This window comes from Myodes glareolus, chromosome 22 (genome assembly GCF_982192425.1).
Source record: "Myodes glareolus chromosome 22, mMyoGla1.1, whole genome shotgun sequence".
Taxonomy (NCBI): Eukaryota; Metazoa; Chordata; class Mammalia; order Rodentia; family Cricetidae; genus Myodes; species Myodes glareolus.
In genome coordinates this window covers 1,193,936-1,216,003 of record NC_142047.1, presented here as the reverse complement: position 1 = coordinate 1,216,003, position 22,068 = coordinate 1,193,936, and the positions used below count along the sequence as shown (strand labels likewise).

Below are 22,068 nucleotides of genomic sequence, written 5' to 3'. Positions count from 1 at the left end.
GGGAAGCCGGCGCGTCTCGGAGGCGTCGGCGGCGGTGGGGGTCGCCCGTCCGGGTTCCCCTCACCCACAGTGCTGCGTCCCGCTTGCGGCGACTCTGACCTTCCAAGGGTCGCCTACCTCGGCCCCAAGTCCCCGGTCCTGCGCCCCAGTCCAGGGCGAGGCCCGCTCCAGCTCCCGCTTCTCGTGCACTCGCGGGCGGGCGCGCAGGCCCGGGTGGGGGGAGGGTCACTGGGACCAGCTACCGCCGGTCCCTGTGCAGGCTCGCTGCTCTCGCCGCCAGGGCCCGCTGAGCTGCTCCGGGCCTGGTTGCTGTTCCCGAGCCCGGACGCTGGTACCGGGGCGCGGCCGCACGACTCAGTCGCCTCGTCGGAGGGTTTTGGGCAGGCCCTACCCTGAAGGGACTAAGCGGCTAGAAGCGCGGGAGGTGGAGCTGGTAGGGTGTTCGCTCCGCGTTTCTTCCTGGCGCTGGTTCCCGCGGGACCCAACCCTGGGCCGCCCCAGGCCCCTGCCCACGCGAGACGCTCCCGGCTTGGAAGAGTCTTTTTGGCGAGACACAGCTCCCGGCAGCAGCCCAGGAGGAAGAGAAAGAAGGGACAGTGCTCAGTCGCGGCTGTGGTATTTGGAGCCTAAGGCTGTCTCGAAGTCTACACTTGGCACCGACGGTCGGGTTAAAACAGCACCTGCTGGGATACCGATCAGGACCCCCTTACATTTCTTAGGCATCAGTGTCACCAAGCTTTCCAGTGTCAGCTCTTCCGGATTGTTCCTTTTCCTGGGTAATCAAGGCCAAGGTAAGAGCCCTAGTTTGCGAGAGAACCTCTTTGTGAGGCGATTTGGTGAGAAGTGCCGTAACAAGCTACGCATACCTGTGGCTGATACCCGGTGTGCTTAGGTTACTGTGGAAGACGGAGGGCACACAGTTTTTGACGTGGCTTTGAGTTCTGGAAAAGCAGTAGGTTGAAGACCGTAAATCTCTGGTGTCTTCAGGACCTGTCTCATGGTATGATAGGCTGATAGGCGGACAGGATGTTGGTAGACAATGGTAGGGTGGGATGTGTATGTGTGGGAGTTCTCTAACATCTGGAGGTGCTGTATTCCCACCACCCTGGGACCCTTCCCGCCATTCTGCCCTGCTCACCTACCCACCTTTCATGATGAGTTGCCCCTAGAACTTGCTTTGCAGTTAATTGAAGAGAGGACGGTTTGGGGGTGTGCATTCACATTTTGCAAGAAGCTTTTTAGGTTAGAGTGGTTGGTTTTCGTCAATACCCACAGAGGAAGAACAGCCAGCACACCTGATCCTTCCTGTTAGTCTAAACTTCTTGTACTGATCAAGAAGTTTATTCTTGATCCATTCTGATCTAGACAGAATTTCTTGTGAATCCCATTGCTTCTGGACGTTGGGATGATGACTAAAGTTTGAGTATCATGAAGTTATGCTGTTCATTGCTTTGAAACGCTCCCACTATATAACCACAGTTCTTTCTACAAGCCATGTCTTTGCCAGAGTGAGAATTTTTAAACTTATGGGCTTACACGAAACAATCTGCTTTTAAATGGGTCACGCCAAAGGGAGCAGATTGTCTTTTGCACATCCAGTCCATCTCCTGGGTGACCCTGTTTAATAGGGATGCATTTTTTCCTGTTCCTGTGCTGATGCACCTGGGTTGAGTAGGTTTCTGCTGAATTCTGAATCTGTGAATTTTGTCACTCAGACCTTTAAAATGATCTCCCAAAGAAGCAAAATAGAAGCTTACATTTTCCGTGAATGTCACAGGAAGTTTTACAGGGTCTTATGTAAGTCTCCCAAGAAAGAACTCAGACTCTCCCTTCAAGGGGACATGAGGAGTAGAGAGGGGTGGGTGTAGCACATCGCCTAAATGCAGATGCCTGTATTGACATAGGTGGGGACCCAAAGTGCTTATTCTCTGGTGGATTCAGTAACCTGAGGCTAATGTTCCTCTTTCTCCTTTCCTCTCCTGCCTTCCCAACTCAGGAACCCTTTGATAGACTTGATAGGGCAAGGTTCTAAATTTGGAAAAGGACAAACGATGGTTTCTTTTCTCATCTCATCATTACAAATGGGTGACATGAATGAATTACTCATCAGTGTGCTGGGGCCTCACTGGGAGAGAAAAAAGACTAAAGGAAAACCTGGGTGATGGTTTTACACATCTCTTGTGTACCTTTAGTTTTGAAGTGTGCTTTTTACCTTAGTGAAAATTGCTTGAGGAGAACACACATTTTTATCTAGCTGGGACATGTTAATTCCATTCAGAAGGGCAGAAGCTATCAGAATTTGCCAGTGTCAAAAAAAGGCAGCAAACTCCTTTAGTAGGGCAGAGAGGCTTCTAAAGCAGAGAGTCCCTCCAACCTGGGTCAGCACAGACAGCCTGTGAGTGGTCTGAATTGTGGACTAATATTTTTGATGTGAGAAGATATGGATTCCTTTGACTTTTAAGTTGAAACTGGAAGAACCTTAGAAATAAAATCAAAGGTTTAATCCTCTAATAGGCCATGAGTATTCTTCTCTAGGTTTCCAACGTTTTCCTAGGTTCTCCTTTCCTGAGTTGTTTTTAACTTAATGTTTCACAGAGGAGGCTGCTTTTCACAATGTCTCAGCCCTCCAGCCACCTACAGGACACTAGGGGGGACTGGTTTTCTATTCCACCACCAAAGCACAAAGACCAAGAACAGATGCTAGAAACAGCCATGGCTTTTTGTTAAAGCTCATGATTTTAACTTTTTGGTACCCAACTTGTGCTTGCACAAGTGAGTGGATTCCAGTATTTGGGTGGTGGGCCTGGTTTAATCTATGGTGTCTTGTGGACAACTTGGTTGTTAACTACAAAGTGTTACGGGAAAAGCTGGTCAGATTCAGTTATAGTGTTTCAAGCGTATAATGACTATACATTTTGGGAAGATAGTCTCCTGTAAACTCCTGCCTTTTTCATGGGATCATGCTAATATTAAATTACCTAACATTACTTGTAACTGTCCCTCCATCCCCTTTGTAGTTCTGAGGTTCAAACTCATGGCTTCATACTTCTTCTGAGTGACATACCCAGCCCCTCTTTCTTGGGAGATGAGGGGGACTTTTGGACTATATAACCCAGATTTCAAAAATAACACTTCTTAAAAACATCTCTGAGATTAATTCTATCAAGTTTCTTCCTGTCATCTTCTTAAAAGTACATTCCTTACACAGATGGTAACATATCATTTGACAGCATGGTTGGGCTTAGATGCTCTCTGCAATTTTAACAGTGTTAAATCATTAGTGTCTGGATTCTTCTAGCAGAATTAGAAGATAATTGTATTTCCCTGAAGAACAAAGCACTTTGGCTCAGGTCTCTGTGTAGCAGCTAATTCTTATGAAAGACACACAAGATAAGAAAGAAGAGTCTTAAGAGATTGTTCATTCCAAAATATTGGCACTCAAAGGACAAATTACACCAAGCAAGAAGCCTGATTCAGCATGTAGAATTAAATTTTGTTTGGAACCTGCAAAATTCTGCAAGTCATTTCATTGCCTGGAACTCTGGGGTCTGTTAGATTGCATCTGTGACCTTTTACTCAAAAGTATAATGCCTGTGTAGGTAGTTTAAGGAGTACTGCTATTGTCGTCTAGGAAAAATGATAAACAGAGTTTTACCTTTCATTAAGGCTTTATAGATTGATTCTTATAGGTGTAATATAACCAAGAGGTAAGAGATTGGAAAAGGGGAATGCTGTTATACTTGTCATTGAGTAACAGCCTGTGAAAGCCTGAGAGCATCTGGTCTGTGGTTCTAAGGCAGGAAGGGAGGCTTACGAATTTGAGGGAAGCCCTTTGGCAGAGGTGGAGGAGGAAGCTGAGGCAGAATACCGGCCTTCTGTATGGTTGGCGAACAAGGTGGATGTGTTTTGTGGCTAAAGATTCTCAGAGAGGCAGGAATAATGATGGTTTGGGTTATGTGGCTTCCCTGCTGTACCCTTCTGTATTGGGAAGTAGTGATTGATTCTGAATGTTGGTACAATGGAGGTTCTTCATTTGGCTCGTTGTTGGTCATGGGTAGCAGACAGACATCCACTCCTGCAAGCTGAGTACTACTGTGCGGGTGTTTCCCGGGTTAGTGGGAATAAGGGAGACAGCAGCATGTACCCCATTGTACATCAATCATGTGGAATGGCAGCTGGAAAAGGAGAATTTCTAGGAAAGGAAAACTTGGAGTTGGGAGGTTAGTAACTTAACTGGGCCCTATGCTAGAGATTGTATCTTAGCCTCATGCTCTGTATAATTAAAAGAGGGCAAAAATGGTTGTCAGGCAAGTTCCAAGAATACTAGTTGATTACCCCATATTGTTATTAAACATAGACAAATGTTTTGGTGTCCATTGTTCTCCATGTAGAATTTTTCATGTCCTTTCAAAAGCTATTAGCATGCAAATAAAGGGTCCCTTCTCAACCCTACATCTGCCTTCTGTGTACATGAATGACATCTAGGGTTTCATTGTGTTTTTACACAGTAGTGCAAAAAAAACCTCAGTTACTTAACACATAATACAGTATAGTGAAGACAAAACTGCCTCCTATTAGACTAAATTCATTTTGTCAGCTTTAGATCCAGATAGAGTTATGGCTGTGTTTCACACCTTAACAGCATTTCAGTATTATAATCATTTCCATTCTAGTCTCAACTTTCTTTGTTGTTTAGAAGAGTTTTATAATGTTGAAAATGGGAGTATGCACGTACATGTCTATCAGCCTTTGTGTGTTGCAGTGGTAAACTCTTAGTTTGTTCCTTGGTCTTGTATCTGTAGGTCATTGATTCTTAGGTTCCTCCCCGTTAATACCAATTTTCACAGATGTTAAAGCTCCTTTTATGAGATGGTCTAGTGTTTGCATATAAACTATGTACACCTCCTATATACTTTTATAACATCTACATTTTTTTAACATCTACATTTTTTATAATACCTACCCCAATGTAAATGGTACATGAGTTCTTATTACAGTGTGATGTTTAGAAAGTAAATGACAGAGCAAAAATGTCTACATGTTTAATATAGTCACAATTTTTATTTTCAATTTTATTGAAAGATTTAGTTTTACTTTACTGATGGAGGAGGGTTATCTGTCTATTGTGTTATTTTCATTGGTCAATAAAGAGACTGCCTTGGCTCCTTGATAGGACAGAAAATTAGGTAGGCAGAGTAAACAGAACAGAATGCTGGGGAAGAGGGCAATGAGGCAGACGCCATGGAGCCGGCCACCAGGTCAGACATGCTGAATCTTTTCCGGTAAGCCACCACCTCGTGGTGCTACACAGATTATTAGAAATGGGTTAATATCAAGATATGAGAGTTAGTAACTAACTCTCTAGAGATATTGGGCCAGGTAGTGCTTAAATGAATAAAATTTGTGTGTTGTTATTTCCGGGGCTAAGCTAGCCGTGCGGGAGCCGGGTGAGGCGAAAAGCAGGCCTGCCTGCAGCCCACTCACTACACTTTACATTTATGAGTATCTTGCCTGAATGTAAAATACTGTATACATGCCTGTGCCCCTAGGTTCCAGAAGAGGACTGTAAATAGAGACTGTACTTTAATTTCTGGCTGCTCAGACCAGAATAATCACACAGAAACTATATTAATTACAACATTGTTTTGCCAACAGCTTAGTTATATTCCTAGCTAGCTCTTACATCTTAAATTTAACCCATTCCTATTAATCTGTGTATCACCATGAGCCTGTGGCTTACTTGGTAAGGTTCTGGTGTCTTTCTCCTTTGGCAGCTACATGGCATCTCTCTGACTCTGCCTTCTTTCCTTCTCTATCTCTGCTTGGATTTTCTGCCTTGCTATATTCTGCCCTGCCATAGGCCAAAGGAGCTTCTTTATTAACCGATGCTAATAAAATGTATTCAAAGCATACAGAGGGGAATCGCACATCAAAGGACACTGAATTCCCTGAAGTTGAAGTTATAAACTGTCTCTGGATATTGGAAACTGAACCCAAGAACAGCAAGTACTCCTAACTGCCATGCTATCTCTCCAGCTCTGGACACAATTTTTAATGCTTTCTGTCTGCTGCTGGTTGCATACCTAATGGCAAATCCTCTTAGTCTAGACTCTCTAGGACTGCCTGCATGTGGTAAGGAAGAGAATCAATAGTGAAGCTATGCTCTCTGAGGGATATTAGAAAGAATAGAAACTCAAAGTTGCAATTGTAATTTCCAGGACCATGTATATTTAATTAAGATCAGGAGCCAGGACAGAGGTAATAAAAGGTGTATATGTATGCGTGTCTACCTTTATTTTTAGTACTTGCTCGTTTGCTTTGCATCTTCTATGCCTGTATTGGATGGGTTGCTTTAAGATAATCCAATATCCTCATCTGTCCATAAGGCATTGCTTACCTTATATCTATCAGTTTAGACTCCTGAAGAGGAAGGGGGCCAACCTAAGGTAGTTAACGGTGAGATTTAGATCGACAAGTAGGGCTTTAGCTTTCTGCTCTGAAAGTTGTGCTTAAGAACAATGTCAGCCTTTGCTCTTTGTTGCAAACTTCATAGAGCCCCTAGTACATGAGGCCATGAACATATGAAAAAGCTTGCTTGCTTGCAAACAGATTGACCCTGGAGTCTTACACTAGTCCTTGGGCATAGTAAGGAGGATTGGGCTGCGTCCTGCGGCCTTGCTAGCTTAACCCCGGCATGAGTCTAAACAGCGTCTGATTCAGGCAGGAGAACCATGGCATCTGATACAGAAGGACTTCATACACCACTTAGGTACTACTTGAGAAAGAAGAGCTTTGTGATAAAAAGAAAACAAAGCAAAGACAATGATCATTTTAACTGTTTCAAAATGAAGTAAATAAAAACAAGAATTGCCCCTTCTATAGTCTTCAGCCTGATACCTTCAGAAGGAAGTCCTTCCATTTGACCTTGTAGGGGAGAGGTTGGATAAAGATGAAAGTCAGGAAGAGTGCACCACAACTTGTATTTGAGTTGGATCTGGTCTCCCTTGGGCAGAGTGCACTGCTTATTGGAAAGTAGAAATCTCAAGTGCAATGTGAATCTGTGAATGTGTGCTATTATGTTAATATTGAAACTAAATTGGGGAGTCTTGTATTTGAGAACTTGGCGTATAAAATCTTTTGTTAAGACCAAGTAATTTAATATAAGTAATTGTTTGAGCTATGAAAGGATTTTTATTTTACAGAAGTGATTTATTGTGGCCTCCATTTAATAGCTGCTTCTTTTTATTGTATTTGAAATTATTTTATGAATACAATCCTGATGGGACACTTTGAGGAGATTCACCTATTAGGTAATATCAAGACTTTTGAGTCATAAACTAGGATGTTTTACTGGATAGCCAACTTGACTTACCTGCCATGAAACCCAATATCAGATGTGTTGCAGAACAGGAGTTATTTAAATGGTCAAGTTCACTCACTGGCCACCAGAGCAAGTAACTAAGTTAGCTAAGTATTCCCAGGATTCTGACTTTCATAGTTCCAGTTTTGACTCTTCTTTTTGTCTTTCTCTTAAATTGGGTGTGTATTCATTTGTACTTGTGCCAGGGCACGTATGTTGAAGTTAGAAAACAACTCCTGGGAATTTTCTTGCAGCGTTTGTGTCCCAGGGATGGAACTCAGGTCATGAGACTTGACTGCATACTCTTAGCCACTGAGCGATTTTCTTCGTTCACTTCTCACAGTTAAAAAAAAAAAAACAAAACCAATGAAAGTGTGTATAAGTGTGTGTGTCACTTCTGTCATTGCTACAGTCCTATCAGGGGGCTTGTGGTTATATTGTCTCTGACCCCCAAGTATCTGTATCTCTTATCAAGTCCTCAGAAGAGTGTTTGTTCTAGGAATGAAGTGAAATAAAGGCATATAAGGCAGCAGAGGTAATTTTGGAGTTGCAGGTAATCACAGCCTGGGGTAGAATGCAAGTACAGTCTCATCCATAATTTGAGCTGCTCTTGTCACATTATGGGCTTTGCTTTGGACAAGTAGCAGATGCCAAAGCAAATGGAGCCCTGACTACTGGGAGAGCTTTGCTTTTAACTGGGTCCTTTTCTGAATTACCAAGGCCAATTGGAAAGAAATAGCTTGGCCGATCTCTCCAGCCCTCCATGGTAGTAGCATTAGCATTTAGGAGGATTTGCTGAAGCATAAGGCTTTGTGCACATTTCTTAGGTTTTTAAAAATTATTTATAAAGGTGTTGGGTCTTGAGTGTTATTTTATTGTTAGTGATGACTACTGCTTCAGACATATAGATGCATATTTTTTTCTTTTGAATAAGGGCGACATGTGTGACTGACTGGAAGCTATCACCACCCCTTACATTATTTACCAGAACAGTTGTATGGATCCTTAATAAGCCATCAGTGTGTTCCAGCTTTGCTGACAGAGACTGACCCTTATCTGGGAGAGGCATTTACTGTTCTCCTTGGGAGACACCAGCAGAAGGATGGGGTGGGTTTTTTCCTACCTCTAGTATGATGACTGGTGCTTTACTAAGCACTGAAGTAAGTAGTTACAGTATCAGCCCTGAATGATCAATTTAGTGAATGAAAGGGTAGCCCTGTTTTCACAGTTGAGGTGCAGTGATCAGGGAGAGGGACATTTCAGCAGATCCCAGTGTACATGGGATGAACTTGGACTACCTGCAGCCACTTTACAAAGCTTTTCTTTTCAATTTACCATTGGCATTTCAGATCAACAAAATAAATTCTCTGAAGGCTTATCTCTGTAAAGTGCCATAATGGATTGGGCTCTATGCTCTTTCCTCTGGATATATAGGGATTTTAACTTATTTGGAATGAGAAGAATGGGTGTATTCTCAAGCTGGTTCACATTCAGATATTAAGATGTGTTGAAAATGTCTTAAAGCATTTTCAATACAAGCCTTAGAGTTACTGGGGATGTTGGCATCTCTAGTGCTAATGACAGTGCCAATGATGTGACTGTGAATGGGGCTATGGCTTTTGTGTTAGGAGGGTGAAATGGATTTCCAGGAGAGACACTGCCTCAGTGAGAAAAGGTCAGGGAAGAGGCCTCTGTTCAGTAGATGTCTTTGCCCATCTGTGTTAACTTGTGTTGCTTCATCTGAACTCCTCAGGATCATGAGTTAGCATGGACAGCTTCTTGCTGTGATCAGAGCAGCTGTGCTGGGAGAGAGCTGAGTCCCCAGGGCAGTTCCTTCATTCATTCAGCCTGAGGGGGGCAGTTGAAGCCTGAGATCAGCTCCTGCATCCCTAAAGCTTGGATATTGAGGCCAGTGAGGTAAGGAGGATTCTCCACTGGGAAGGTGGGACTAGAGTCCAGGCTTCCTGTCCTCCATCTCTATCAGCCTTTGGTTCCAGTCTCATATACCTTATCTTTAGGCTCTGTCCTCAGTTCCCTTCCTGTCTTTCCATACTCTCTACTTCAGTGTGTTTCATACCTACTCAGTGTTCCTTAGTACAGACAAGTCTCCATTAAAGCCACTTTTAGTGACTTTATTTTCACAGCCCCCATAAAATGTGGGGGCTCATTCTTACATGAGAAAAATGCAAAACTGACACTTAACTAGGTCACCAGGACTCAGGTCTTAGTGGTTATCTTTCCTCAGTCTGGTTATCTGAGGGCTGACCTTACCCTGGCTTTCCTGTGTGACTCCCAAGTTCTACTTGCCCTCTTAGATGACTTTGATATACTTACTCCCTTTGCTAGTTAGACCTTTACTCTTTTGCTGTCTTTCTATAGTCTTTCTTTCCTGACTACAGGCTCTGTGACACTCCATGTCTTTATGGTGTTCCCTTGGCTCATGGAGCCAACATCTACCAGATTCTTCCATGTGCAGGAATAGAGATCATTCACCCATGTCCTTGACCAGGGTAGGGAAGTAAATGCTACAAAAGTAGGAACAAAAGGTGATACACACTGGCACACTGCTTGGTAGCCTGAAGGAATCAAAGAAGAGGATGATATTCCATTTGAATCCTTGTGAATATGAGATGAGATGATAGAGTGATGGGGGCCATGCCAAATCCAGAGCAGAGCCCTGGCATTGTCATCCCTTACTGTTGTCTTACTCTGTTTCTCTCATTGTGTGCTGATGCCACACCTATCTTAATTCATGGGAGCATTCCATAAATTTCTAGCACTTAGAGATACTTCACAGACACATGTTGAATTAAGACTAGAGACTTCTGCTGTTGACGTTAAGAAACAGCTGGAGAGTTTGGGGAAAATGTGTCTGAGTGAAGCACAACATAAGTAAGATACAGGTGAGTTGCGGGCCCGAATAGAAAGCGGGGGATGATGTTGAGGAGTGTTTAGTTGAAGGTGTTCATGGGAACCAGAAGTAAGAGTTGTTCTAAAATTCTGTGGAAGAGGCAGTATTAAAGTCAGGCTCGTGGATGTGAAGTACTTAAACCATGACTGGAAGGATTCAAGGGAAGTCAGGTCAGGTGAGGGTGACAAAAGCACAAATATCTAACTTGAGGTTTGAGAAGAAACCAGCTAGAGTCTTTTAGCAAAATCATTGCAGACGCAATGCAGAAAGTAACTAATATACACTGCTTAACCCAAACACCTCATGGTAGGTAGGCTCCATTGTCTGATGACAATTGGGGACCCACTCAAGTGTAGCAGTATGCATTGTCTGAAAATCCCTGGCTGGAATTGTTGCCACAGGACAGAGGCCAACAGATGTTTCTGAAAAATTTTCCAGTCTTCATCATTGGCTCAACTTAAGCTTGACATTGCTGTTGGAGATGATTATCATTACTCATCATAAAGGCAGCCTCGTTGGAATAAAGTCAACTCATGACCCAGCCACAATCTAAAAATAGCACTTTCTCCTTAGACTGTGATGGGGATGGGACTTTGGTGAGGTCGTCTTGAGCCTCTCTCATTAGAGGTTTGTTTAAATGGACCCAGAGTCATAGAACAATCTTTTTCTGGGTTTTGTCTGATACTCAGTAAGGGACATAATAGAGAAATTTCTTTTCTTCACAAGTGGCTCCTATGGTACCTGCAGGGGCTGAGAGCAGATGCAAGAATTCTTCCATCTGGATTGTGCTTCACATTAGAAGCCTGGTCAGGGCTCTGCCCTTTACCCACATGTCTGCTATGTTGTTTTCTGCTGGACTGTGGGGACATTCTTTGTATAATGGTAGAGTAAGCCATTCTAGACAGCCACATTTTTTTTTTAAAGTAGGGCATTCTACTTACCTTTGGGGAGTAAGAACTAGAATGGTCTATGGATTTACCCTCACTGGCTTATAGCCAGTGACTAGAAAGCATCTACCTTTCTTATGGGACACACAGAGCTTGTTGTGAACCATCTCCAGCACAGTTGCTTCATCTCCTTCCCTCCACTCCCCACTTACCTCCAATTTCTAACTTCATAGTTTCCCTATTTATTAAGTTATTTTGCCCAAACTTGACGAGGTCTGTACTTACTTCCTTTGCCTGTTCAACTTTTTCCTTCTTTTCCGCATAGAACATTTCTAGTTCCTACTTGAAACCAGCCTAAGAAGCCCTTCCTAGCTTTCCTGGTTCTGGGTGTTGAATGACATTGGTACTGTCTGTTCTGCTGAGTGCTGCCACCTTGTCACAGTTCTGCCTCTCTCACTAGCCTGCGGCTTACCTGTCTTAAGCTCCCACCATACCTAAGGCTTTATCCTAAACCCAGAAGTACTGTTTGACCAATAAATGGTGATACTACTATTTTAGTCTGGTGTAGACTGGGCTGGTGTAATGTGGTATTTTCTTGCTAGACCTGGAGGGCCTTCCTTTCCTGCAGGGGTAGCTAGGATGATGTGAATTTGTTTCTTAAAGCACTCTCAACTTTATTGGCTGCATGTCCTTAGCAATAAATATAAGGGATATACTGATGCCCTGAGGTCATGGTAGAGGGTGAATGAAAAAAGAAATAAAAGCAGGACTTGACTTTTCCTAGGTATGGGAGAGGAGAAGATTTATTGTAGATATGAAGTGGAGTGTAGCTAGAGGCAGAGACATCTGGAGAGTCCACAGTGAATATGACCCTAAGCTGGGCCATGTGAGGACAAGGGGGAGGGGAGAGCCAGGAGACCAAGAGGCTAGGAGGGTAAAGGGTGAAAAAGAATAAAAAAGGACAGGTGTAGCCAAAATGGCAGGATTATATAGGGAAGGGCAGTCCTTTCCCTGGACTGAAGAGTTCAGGGTAGGTGGCAGGGTATGCCAGCCAGGTTCTTAGTGTCCTTGTACATCAGTTGATCCTTTCCTCTGCTTTCTTCTCATGTTGTCTTCATTCTTAGTAAAGATCTCCCTATTGTGTGACTGTGAGGGTTCCTGTAGCCCGTGTTCCATCTTACCCAACTCACCATCTCAGCTGAAGGGGAGTGTCTTTTCCCAGTCTTATTTAGTAAAGCAATAGCCTATCCTGGTAGAAGAGTCACATCTCAGGAGCAGGTTGGGAGAGGGCATGAGTCGTGTTTGAATGGCTTTCCATAGTTCTGTACGCAGACCCCTGAAGATTATATGCCACTATGCTTATTCTCCTGTGTGTGCTTCCTCTACTGTCCCAGCCACCAGCTTCTCCTATTGGGATGTCCACATAGCCACTGACAGGATGGCCTGGGAGTTGCCTTCCATTCCCTACATTTGTCATGTCAAAACCTTAGTCGAAAGAACAAGGAATCCTCAACACAGTACATTTTGTGACTCCCCCCCCCCAACATGGTTTTAATCTTTAAACATCTTAAAAAAGTAACTTAAAAATGGTGGGCCCCATGTAGATTAGTTTGCTCGGGATGACATAACAGTACTGTATGTGTGTGTGTGGGAAGACTTCAACAACTGTTGTAGAAACTGATCACTATCCTTTGAATCTAAGCAGCATGATTGCCCATGTTCAGAGACCCTCACAATACTGGGCCTGTGAACACTCCTTCTGTGATTCTAGTCTCTCCCTCCCACCCATTCCTTCTCTAGTTGTTTATGGTCTTGGGAGATGCTACAGCATATAGTAGAAGGTTGCTGGAATGGGAATTCCAGTGATACAGTTTTCCTGAGGTCATTCACTACCTATCTTGGGTGGGACTTTTTTGGTGGTGCTGTTTTTACTGGTGTTATACAACTTTACCCATGCTCCTATTATAAGTGAGCCCAATAAACTTGGGTTTATGAAACTGAGCTTGGATGGGGTAATTTCTTTGGACTGTTATTAGTATTCTATCTGGGTGAATAGATGTTAGTTCACCTTTCTCCAGGAAAAGTGCTGTCACCACTGCAGAAATTTGTTTTCTAGTAGTTTTGAGGCAACAGTGTGGCAGGATTGTGTCTTCCAAGGCCTGCCTCCTTTGTTAGTCTTTACTTGATCTTTATTTTTTTTTAAATTTTTTAAATTTTTTCAAAGTTTATTAATTTATAAAAGTTTCCATTTCCGCCCCTCCTCCCAACACCCTCCCACTACCCCCACTCCCTCTCCTCCTCCCTCTCCATCCCTAAGAGCAGTCAGGGTTTCCTGCCCTGTGGGAAGTTCAAGTTCCTCCCTCCTCCCTCCAGGTCCAGGAAGGTGAACATCCAAACAGACTGGATCCCCAAAATCCTGTATATGCAGAGGAAACAAGTCCCAGTGTCATTGTCAATGGCTTTTCAGAAAGACCCCGTGCCAGCCACATTCAGAGAATCCGGCCATATTTAGAGAATCTGGTTGGATCACATGCTCGTTCAGACCCAGTCCAACTGGCCTTGGTGAACTCTCATTAGATCAGTCCCCTTGTATCAGTGGGTGATCGCACCCCTCGCGGTCCTAATTTCCTTTCTCATATTCTTCCTCCTTCTGCTCCTCATTTGGACCTTGGGGGGCTCAGTCCGTTGCTCCACTGTGGGTCTCCGTCTGTATCGCCATCCATCGTCGGATGAAGGTTCCCTCTGGTCTTGCCTTCTTTGCTCACGTTCTCTTTCCTTCTGCTTCTCGTTTGGACCTAGGGAGTTAAATCCAGTGTTCCAATGTGGGTCTCTGTCTCTATCTCCATCCATCGCTAGATGAGGGTTCTATGGTGATATGCAAAATATTCATCAGTATGGTTATGGGCCAAGGCCGGTTCAGGCACCCTCTCCTCTGTCCAGAGAACAGTCTGGGGATCTCTCCTTGGACCTGGAATCCCCTTTATAATCAAGTCTCTTGTAAACCCTAAAATGACTCCCTTAGTTGAGATATATACTTCCCTGATCCCATATCCATCCTTCCTCCCTCCCCCCATCTCAGTCCCCCGAGCTTTCCCCATTCCTCCCCTACTCCCTTCTCTCTAACCCTCTCCCCTTCCAACAACTCCCCACCCCACCATGCACCCGAGGTTACCTGGCACTCTTGTCTATTTCCAATCTCCAGGAGGATAAGTACATGATTTTCTTCAGGTTCACCTTCTTATTTAGCTTCTCTAGGATCACGAATAATAGGCTCAAAGACCTTTAATTATGGCTAGAATCCACTTATGAGTGAACACATACCATATTCCTCTTTTTGGGTCTGGCTTACCTCACTCAGTAAAGCGTTTTCTATTTCCATCCATTTGCATGCAAAATTCAAGATGTCATTGTTCTTTACCGCTGAGTAAAACTCTAATGTATATATGTTCCACACCTTCTTTAACCATTCTTCTATTGAGGGGCACCTAGGTTGTTTCCAGGTTCTGGCTATTACAAATAGTGCTGCTATGAACATAGTTGAACAAATGCTTTTGTAGTATGATAGGGCATCTCTTGGGTATATTCCCAAGAGTGGAATTGCTGGGTCTTGAGGGAGGTTGACTCCCAGTTTCCTGAGAAACCGCCACACTGATTTCCACAGTGGCTGCACAAGTTTGCATTCCCACCAACAATGGATGAGAGTTCCCCTCTCTCCACATCCTCTCCAGCATAGGCTATCATTGGTATTTTTGACTTTAGCTAATCTGACCGGTGTAAAATGGTATCTTATAGTTGTTTTGATTTGCATTTCCCTAATCGCTAAGGATGTTGAGCATGACCTTAAGTGTCTTTTGGCCATTCGAAGTTCTTCTGTTGAGAATTCTCTGTTCAGATCAGCACCCCATTTTTTAATTGGATTAATTAGAGTTTTAGTGTCAAGTTTCTTGAGTTCTTTGTATATTTTGGAGATCAGGCCTTTGTCTGATGAGGGGTTGGTGAAGATCTTCTCCCAGTCTGAAGGTAGCTCTTTTGTCTTACTGACGGTGTCCTTTGCTTAAGGGGATTCGAATTGGAAAGGAAGAAGTTAAACTCTTGTTATTTGCAGATGATATGATAGTATACATGAGCGACCCCAAAAACTCTACCAAAGAACTCCTACAGCTGATAAATACCTTTAGTAATATGGTAGGATACAAGATCAGCTCCAAAGAATCAGTTGCCCTCCTATACACAAAGGATAAAGAAACAGGGAGGGAAATCAGAGAAACTTCACCTTTCACGACAGCCACAAATAGCATAAAATATCTTGGGATAACTCTGACCAAGGAAGTGAAAGACCTATTTGACAAGAACTTTAAGTCTTTGAAGAAAGAAATTGAGGAGGATACCAGAAAATGGAAAGACCTCCCCTGCTCTTGGATTGGGAGGATCAACATAGTAAAAATGGCAATTCTACCAAAAGCAATCTAGAGATTCAATGCAATCCCCATCAAAATCCCATCAAACTTCTTCACAGACCTTGAAAAAACAATAATCAAGTTTATATGGAAAAACAAAAAACCCAGGATAGCCAAAAAATCTTATATAATAAAGGAACTTCTGGAGGTATAACTATCCCTGACTTCTAATTCTATTACAGAGCTACAGTATTGAAAATAGCTTGGTATTGGCATAAGAACAGAGAAGTCGACCTATGGAATCGAATAGAAGACCCAGATATTAACCCACAAACCTATGAACACTTGATATTCGACAAGGGAGCTAAAGGTGTGCAATGGAAGAAGGAAAGCATCTTTAACAAATGGTGCTGGCATAACTGGATGTCAACCTGTAGAAGAATGAAAGTAGATCCATATCTATCACCATGCACAAAAATCAAGTCCAAATGGATTAAAGACCTCAACATTAATCTGACCACTTTGAACCAGATAGAAGAGAAAGTGGGAAGTAGTTTACAAGACATAGGCACAGGAGACCACTTCCTAGGTAGTACCCCAGTAGCACAGACAATAAGAGAATCTTTGTTTATTTTTGTCTATGGATCTCTAATCTGTCCTTCTTTTATGGATGAAACCACACTGGGTGACGATAATGACTGTAACCTTGTAGCCTCCATGAAACCCCCTCTCTCCAAACACAGTCACATCCTGATTTGCTGACTTCATTTACAGACTTCCTTCAGTATTTGAGCTTGGTGAGGAGCCATAATCCTGCCCTTAGCAGGGATGTGTTTTAATGCTGTTCAGTAGTTTATATTTGACCAGTTTTGTGCAAACTTTGAAACACAAATTCGTTGTAGATTTTGGTCTGTCAATGTATAGAAAGCAATCCAGGGATGGTGTCTTCGCAGGCTGCTGTTTGGGGACACTTTGTCCTTTTGAGGGAATAGAGAGAGGACAACTGGCTTGCTTAAAATGCTTGGAATGAGGTGGACAATTATCTGCTTAGGCTCAGTGCTGACTCATTGGACTTGTAGCATTGCCATTATCATTAAAAAACAAATCCCAAGGGTGGTCTTTGTTTGTAAAATGAACTTACAGAGGCCCTAAGGTACAACTTTGTAGTAGCTGCACTTATGAGAACTGTCCTTTCTACTCTTGCATGGGGTAGCAGATTCTCTGTGGTCAAAAACTTAACTGAAGTCTTCAGGTGTTAGAGTTGGTGTGTCTATGCGTGACAGTTCTGTTATCTTGTTTTCTGTGTCTTAGGGATCACATTTTGCAAAGGTAGGGGTTCATAAATGAGTTGACCAAATCCCAAAGGGCTACTTTTGTTTTGGAATGATGTCCATGTATTTCTCAGCTCATTATCTTTAACACTAAACAGATGACAGACCTTCCTATTTATCTGTTTTGTCAAGACATTGTCACTTATTCTTAAGAATTCTTTCTGAGATATTCTGGGTTATCTTTTGGAAGCAGAAAGTGTGACAATAAAACCCGTGTCCTCTCAGCTTCATATTCTCTTATCTGTGAAACAGGGGCCATCATCCTTTCCCACCTTCAGCTCAGAGACCAAGCATAATGTTGTGAGAAGGCATCCTAGAGCACAGATAGTTTCTGACTTCCTATAAGGTTCAGTTTAGAATCTTTTGACTTTGGTATGATGTGGATGTGATATACCTTTGTGGAAACCTTACTCTTTGGGTTTTAAACTGTGATCTTTTCCTGGGTGATACAGAGTAGAGTCTCCCCAGGATGGTGTAAAGCAGCATGGAGCTGTAGCTGTCTGTCATCCAGTATACCAGGGTGGTAAACTACCTGTGGTCTGAAGTGTAGCACACTGCTGAGTTTGTTAGGTTAAGTATATGGCATACGCCATTTTCCTTTTACAATAGGTTTATTGGGACATAAGCCTAGTGTAGGTAATGAGCATCTGTATGTATTCCCAGGCTGATGGCACAGTGCTCCATATGAAGTCTATGATATCAAACCAGGTTCTGGGCCTTACCCATGATAGGCTCTGTGAGTTTTTTAAATGAAAACTTCTTTGATAAGTAAAGTATGAATTTTGAATGGAGGTGCATGCTAGGTAGGACTCAGAGAATTCTGGTCCTGGATTGAGAGGGACACATCACTGTGGTGGGGTCTACACCCTTAAACTTATGGATTGGTTGCCTGCTCTGACTGAATTGGGTGGGCACTGACTGCCGCCATTGGTGTAAATTGGTATGGATCCTGGGGTATACATTCCAGCTTTTGACTCTTTTATAGGGAGCATAGCATGTGGGTACATTCTGCATTTATTAATTTATTTTTGTGATTTAGGTTTTGGTATTCAAAAGAGCTTCATTGAGGACAGAGGCTAAGAAAAAAGTTTCTTTTCTTACATCTTCTAATCACTTGTAATGGTAAGGGACAAAAGCCACAAACCTTAGAAACCCTGGAAACCTTCACACTGACAGTTCAAGGAGGGGAGTGTTCCTTTGGCTTCTTTTAACTTCAATGGTAACACAAATGTCAGAGGTAGGCATGTCTTGAATTTGTGTTTTGTTTGTTTTGTAGCTCTTTTTATTTTATTTTTTTTTGAGACAGTGTCTTGTGTAGCCCAGGCTAGCCTTGAACTCATCATCTCTTACTTCTCCAACCAAATGCCTGTATTTCAGGCATGTGCTATTACATTTAGCTCTTCATTTTTTTTTTCAAAGATTCTTGAACTGCTGCAGAAATCTCACTTCTTTGTTAAATATATGCTAGCCTAATTTTCATCATCAGATTAGCATTTCTGAGGGACACAGTAGTTAATGTCACTTTGCCCAGACTTATTCCTTCTTTCACTCATTCAGTAGCCTGCAATTGCTGACCATCTGCAGTGTGCCAGCATTGTACATCAACCCCCCTCTGGGGTGAGGAGGATAATAAAATAAAGTCTTTACGTGGAACACTTTTACTTAGGGAGGCAGTGTTCATCCTGACCAGGTTAGGCTGTTTGTAACCCTTTTGTTTCTAGGCAAAGCCACATTTTTTTTTTTTAACTTGCCACCTGCAATTCTGGGCTAAAAACTACCATATATCTAACTCCACTTGGTATTTATTGGGCTGTTACATCAAATTTTGCAAAACCAGAGGCATCGCTTGGCTAGACAGAATCTTTATTCCACTCCCAAGAGGCTGCTCAACGAGCTTTGATGATCCGTAAAACCCAGCTCTATTTCTAACGCAGGAAAGCTTGTAACTTTTTTCTTCTCTTTTCTGAATGTGAGTCCTTTATGGAGTATTTTGATAGTTGGGTACTGTCAGCTGGCAGATTTTTATGTCACTGCCTCTCAGATGAATGATGACGTTCTGGGATCAATTTGGTTATATGCTGGCCTCATACAGAGCCACACTTGGAAGTGTTACATTGCAAGAAGTGTTCTTTTTCATGGGGAGATTTAGATACAGTAATTGAAATGGGGATACCTGGAAGGACTATTGATGTCTCTTCACTACATGCAGTAGTTGGCAACCATCTTGCAGAAGAGCTGAGGGAATTTGCTGTCTTGTTCACTTTCAGTGGGGAAGAGTCTAATGGCCTCCGCTGTGGTGTTCTGACCCAGTACAGCCTCTCCTTAAAGACCCATCCTTCTGCTTACTTCCTGATGGGTAATATCAGAAGAGGACTTGACTAGATTTGCAGTGAGGTGTTCTAGAAGATATTACCTCGCAGTTTGAGAAGGCAGGGAGAAGAAGGTCTTTGCTTGGGTAAGGGAAGGATCTAGTGGCACAAGTTTTGGGCCATTACATAATTTTTCTTCTCTTCAGATGCATTCTTTGGTGGGGAGAAAGGAGGAAATAGAAGTATTGCTTTCAAAGTGCTTCATACTTCCTCTGTGTCTCATTGAAAGACAGGAGTTTCTAGAGTTTCAAAGAGGTATGTGGATTAGCTGGATTATTGTGTAGACAATAAGACAAACCATAAAACATTTATGGTTTCATACCTTTTACTTATAGGTCCAGAAAAATCATGGGACTTGTCCAAGGTCACACCAATGGAGTAGTAAAACCTCCACTCTGGAGTTCCAGCTGCTTGCTGACTCTCCCCAGCCCAGGCTACCTTTATCATGATTCAGTGACTCTTTGAAGCAACATTTTTTCACATGCCGCCCCTCAAAGAAATTATAGAGCCCTCCTATTGGGTGCCTTTGAGTTGCTGCAGCTGTGATCACATCACTGGACCACAATGGAGGGAATGGCACTATCAGGTCTTGTTTTTTTAAATCAGAGTCTTGTTGCTATAATTATTGAATGCATCCTTTAAAGATGAGGGAAAAAAAAACCAGCCACCCTCCTCAGCAAATCATAAAACAAATTATGCTCTTGCTACCCAGAAGTGCAGAGAAACAGCAGGCTCTTCATGGTGCAGAGAGTAATGTATGCGATGTTAAAACAATGAGGAATAAACTAGGATCCAATAGCTGGAAGCCCAGAGGAAAACAGCCCAGTAATGCCCCAGGGATAATAGGTCTCAACGACAGGTCCCTGTGATTTATTGTGCTTAATGTACTTATTTTTATTTGTCCCCTTCAACACAGAGCTTTGTCACCAAAGAGATTTGATAATGGCCTGTTTGCAGTCACTTAGATTCCGTAATAAAGCACCACCATTCATCTGTCTGTGCATTGGTTGGCATTCACCCTGGGATTTCACCTTCTCTGGCAAAGATAGAATGGAGCCGGATAAGGGCTTCTCTGCCTCCTTGCATGTTTTCATCATGCCTCTCTGTTCTGACTTACTCACTGTGGTTTCCAACGCCCAGCCTTTCTTGCTCACTCACTTTGTGCGGCTTTGGAACAGCAGCAGAAGACAGTTTCAGCGGGTAGATAGCAAGTTCTGAGATGGATGGTTGCATAAGAGCAGAATACACTCAGTCCTACTAAGATGCATCCATTAAAATGGCAAAAGAAGAACCCCTATCATACATGGTATGACAGGTCTGTGGGATTTCATCCTCATATATCACCAGTGAGAGTTTTTACTACTTTTAGCTTTTGAGAGTAAGCAAAATAAAGCAGAGAAGTGGGCATGTAAAGGTTCCCAGAAGAATGGGCTTGATCTAAAGGCTGTAACATGTTTGCTTCCTGGCAGCAGATGCTTTGCCAGTATGGGTGTGTCCAGTCAGATTTTCTTTGCTCTTTTTTCTGTACTTTTGGCGAAGGGAGGTAGAGGCCTTTCAGGGGGCTCCTGCCTTTTACCTGTGTAGGTGTGTAGGTCCTGATGGAGACTTAGGGTGATGGCTGGGAAAGCAGAGTGCTAACTCCAGATTTCTTCTCTTTGGGGAACTCTGCCTAGTCTGTCATCAGGGCTGGCTGGCAGGAAGGCACTTTGGCTCTGTTGCTTCTTACACTTAAGCTCCTTTGCTCAATTTTCATTTGAAAGCCAAGAGAATAAATATCTAATTGCAGAAATTTCAAACAGTGCAACAGAGCCAGACTGTAATAGCAGGAGATGGATACTCTTCTAGATAAACCCACCTGTGTACAAGAGACTTGGCCTATTCATAATCAATAGTCAGTGGCTGAGGGACTGGAAGGGCATTTTTGGGATTCCATTCCGTTACTCTTGCATGAGACTAGTGCTGCCTTGATGAGGTTGCCACACATTGGAGTACACACAGCAAGGAACTTCAGTTGGTTCAGGGACTGAAAGTGACCCTAGGTATCAGTCAACAAGCAGGCAGGCCCCTCAGGTACAAGGAAATAAATGGACACTGAAATGGGCTTATGGATAGATTTTTACCAGGGCTCCATGCACAAGAATACCACCTGGTGACACTGACTGCAGCCTTGCAAGTTGATGCCCTGAGTATCTATTATGCCATGGTCAGGTTCATGCCAAAGCTGCAAAAGCTGAGATCACACAGGTCTGCTGCTCTGAACTACGGGTTGATGATAGCCTGCTGTGCTGCAACAGCTCACAAGAGCCTGAATTCACTCCTTCTTGGCCTTTTTCACTGGTTACCTCAGCCTGCATCGTCTGTTGTTCAGATGCTGGCAACAGAGGAAACATATAAATCTCTGCTTTTGCATTTTCTTTGTAGACTTAGATACATTCACGGTTAGAGTGAATCTTTCCTCCTACTTCCTTCCTGTCTCCTCTTCTCCTTTCTGACTTGTGTGCCCTACCAGAGACACAGATTTGTCTGCTCACCTCTGGCAGGTGAATTTACTTCCCTATTCTTCCTTTGTTGACAGGCATAACCCCGTGTCTTGCATTTCTGTTGTGTTATAGCACAAAATATGGGTGATCATATTTGCTGGGGTAATTTTAATTTAAAATATTCTGTCATATTTGCTGATAATTATAATCTGCTGAGGTATCCTACAAAATCAAACTCAGTGTATAAGCTTTCATTGAACTGACTCCCATGCAGTGAATTAAAAGAGACTCTATTATTTTTGGAGCACTGGTAATATGTCAGCCACTTGATTA

The 22,068-nt window shown here is 43.0% G+C and overlaps 1 protein-coding gene across 8 annotated transcripts in view; it reads left to right on the top strand.

Moving 5' to 3' along the window:
- Positions 1 to 651: 651 nt before the first annotated feature.
- The window catches only part of Large1 (LARGE xylosyl- and glucuronyltransferase 1), a 439,219-nt gene continuing 417,802 nt past the window's right edge, over positions 652 to 22,068 (top strand). For 6 of the 8 annotated variants that reach the window (XM_087900594.1, XM_048438256.3, XM_087900593.1 and 3 more), the window contains exon 1: positions 653 to 791. The gene's annotated coding sequence lies outside the window, so the exon portion shown is untranslated. Of the gene's footprint in view, positions 792 to 22,068 lie in introns of all 8 variants that reach the window. The other 2 variants (XM_048438254.3, XM_048438255.3) reach the window with 2 other exon arrangements.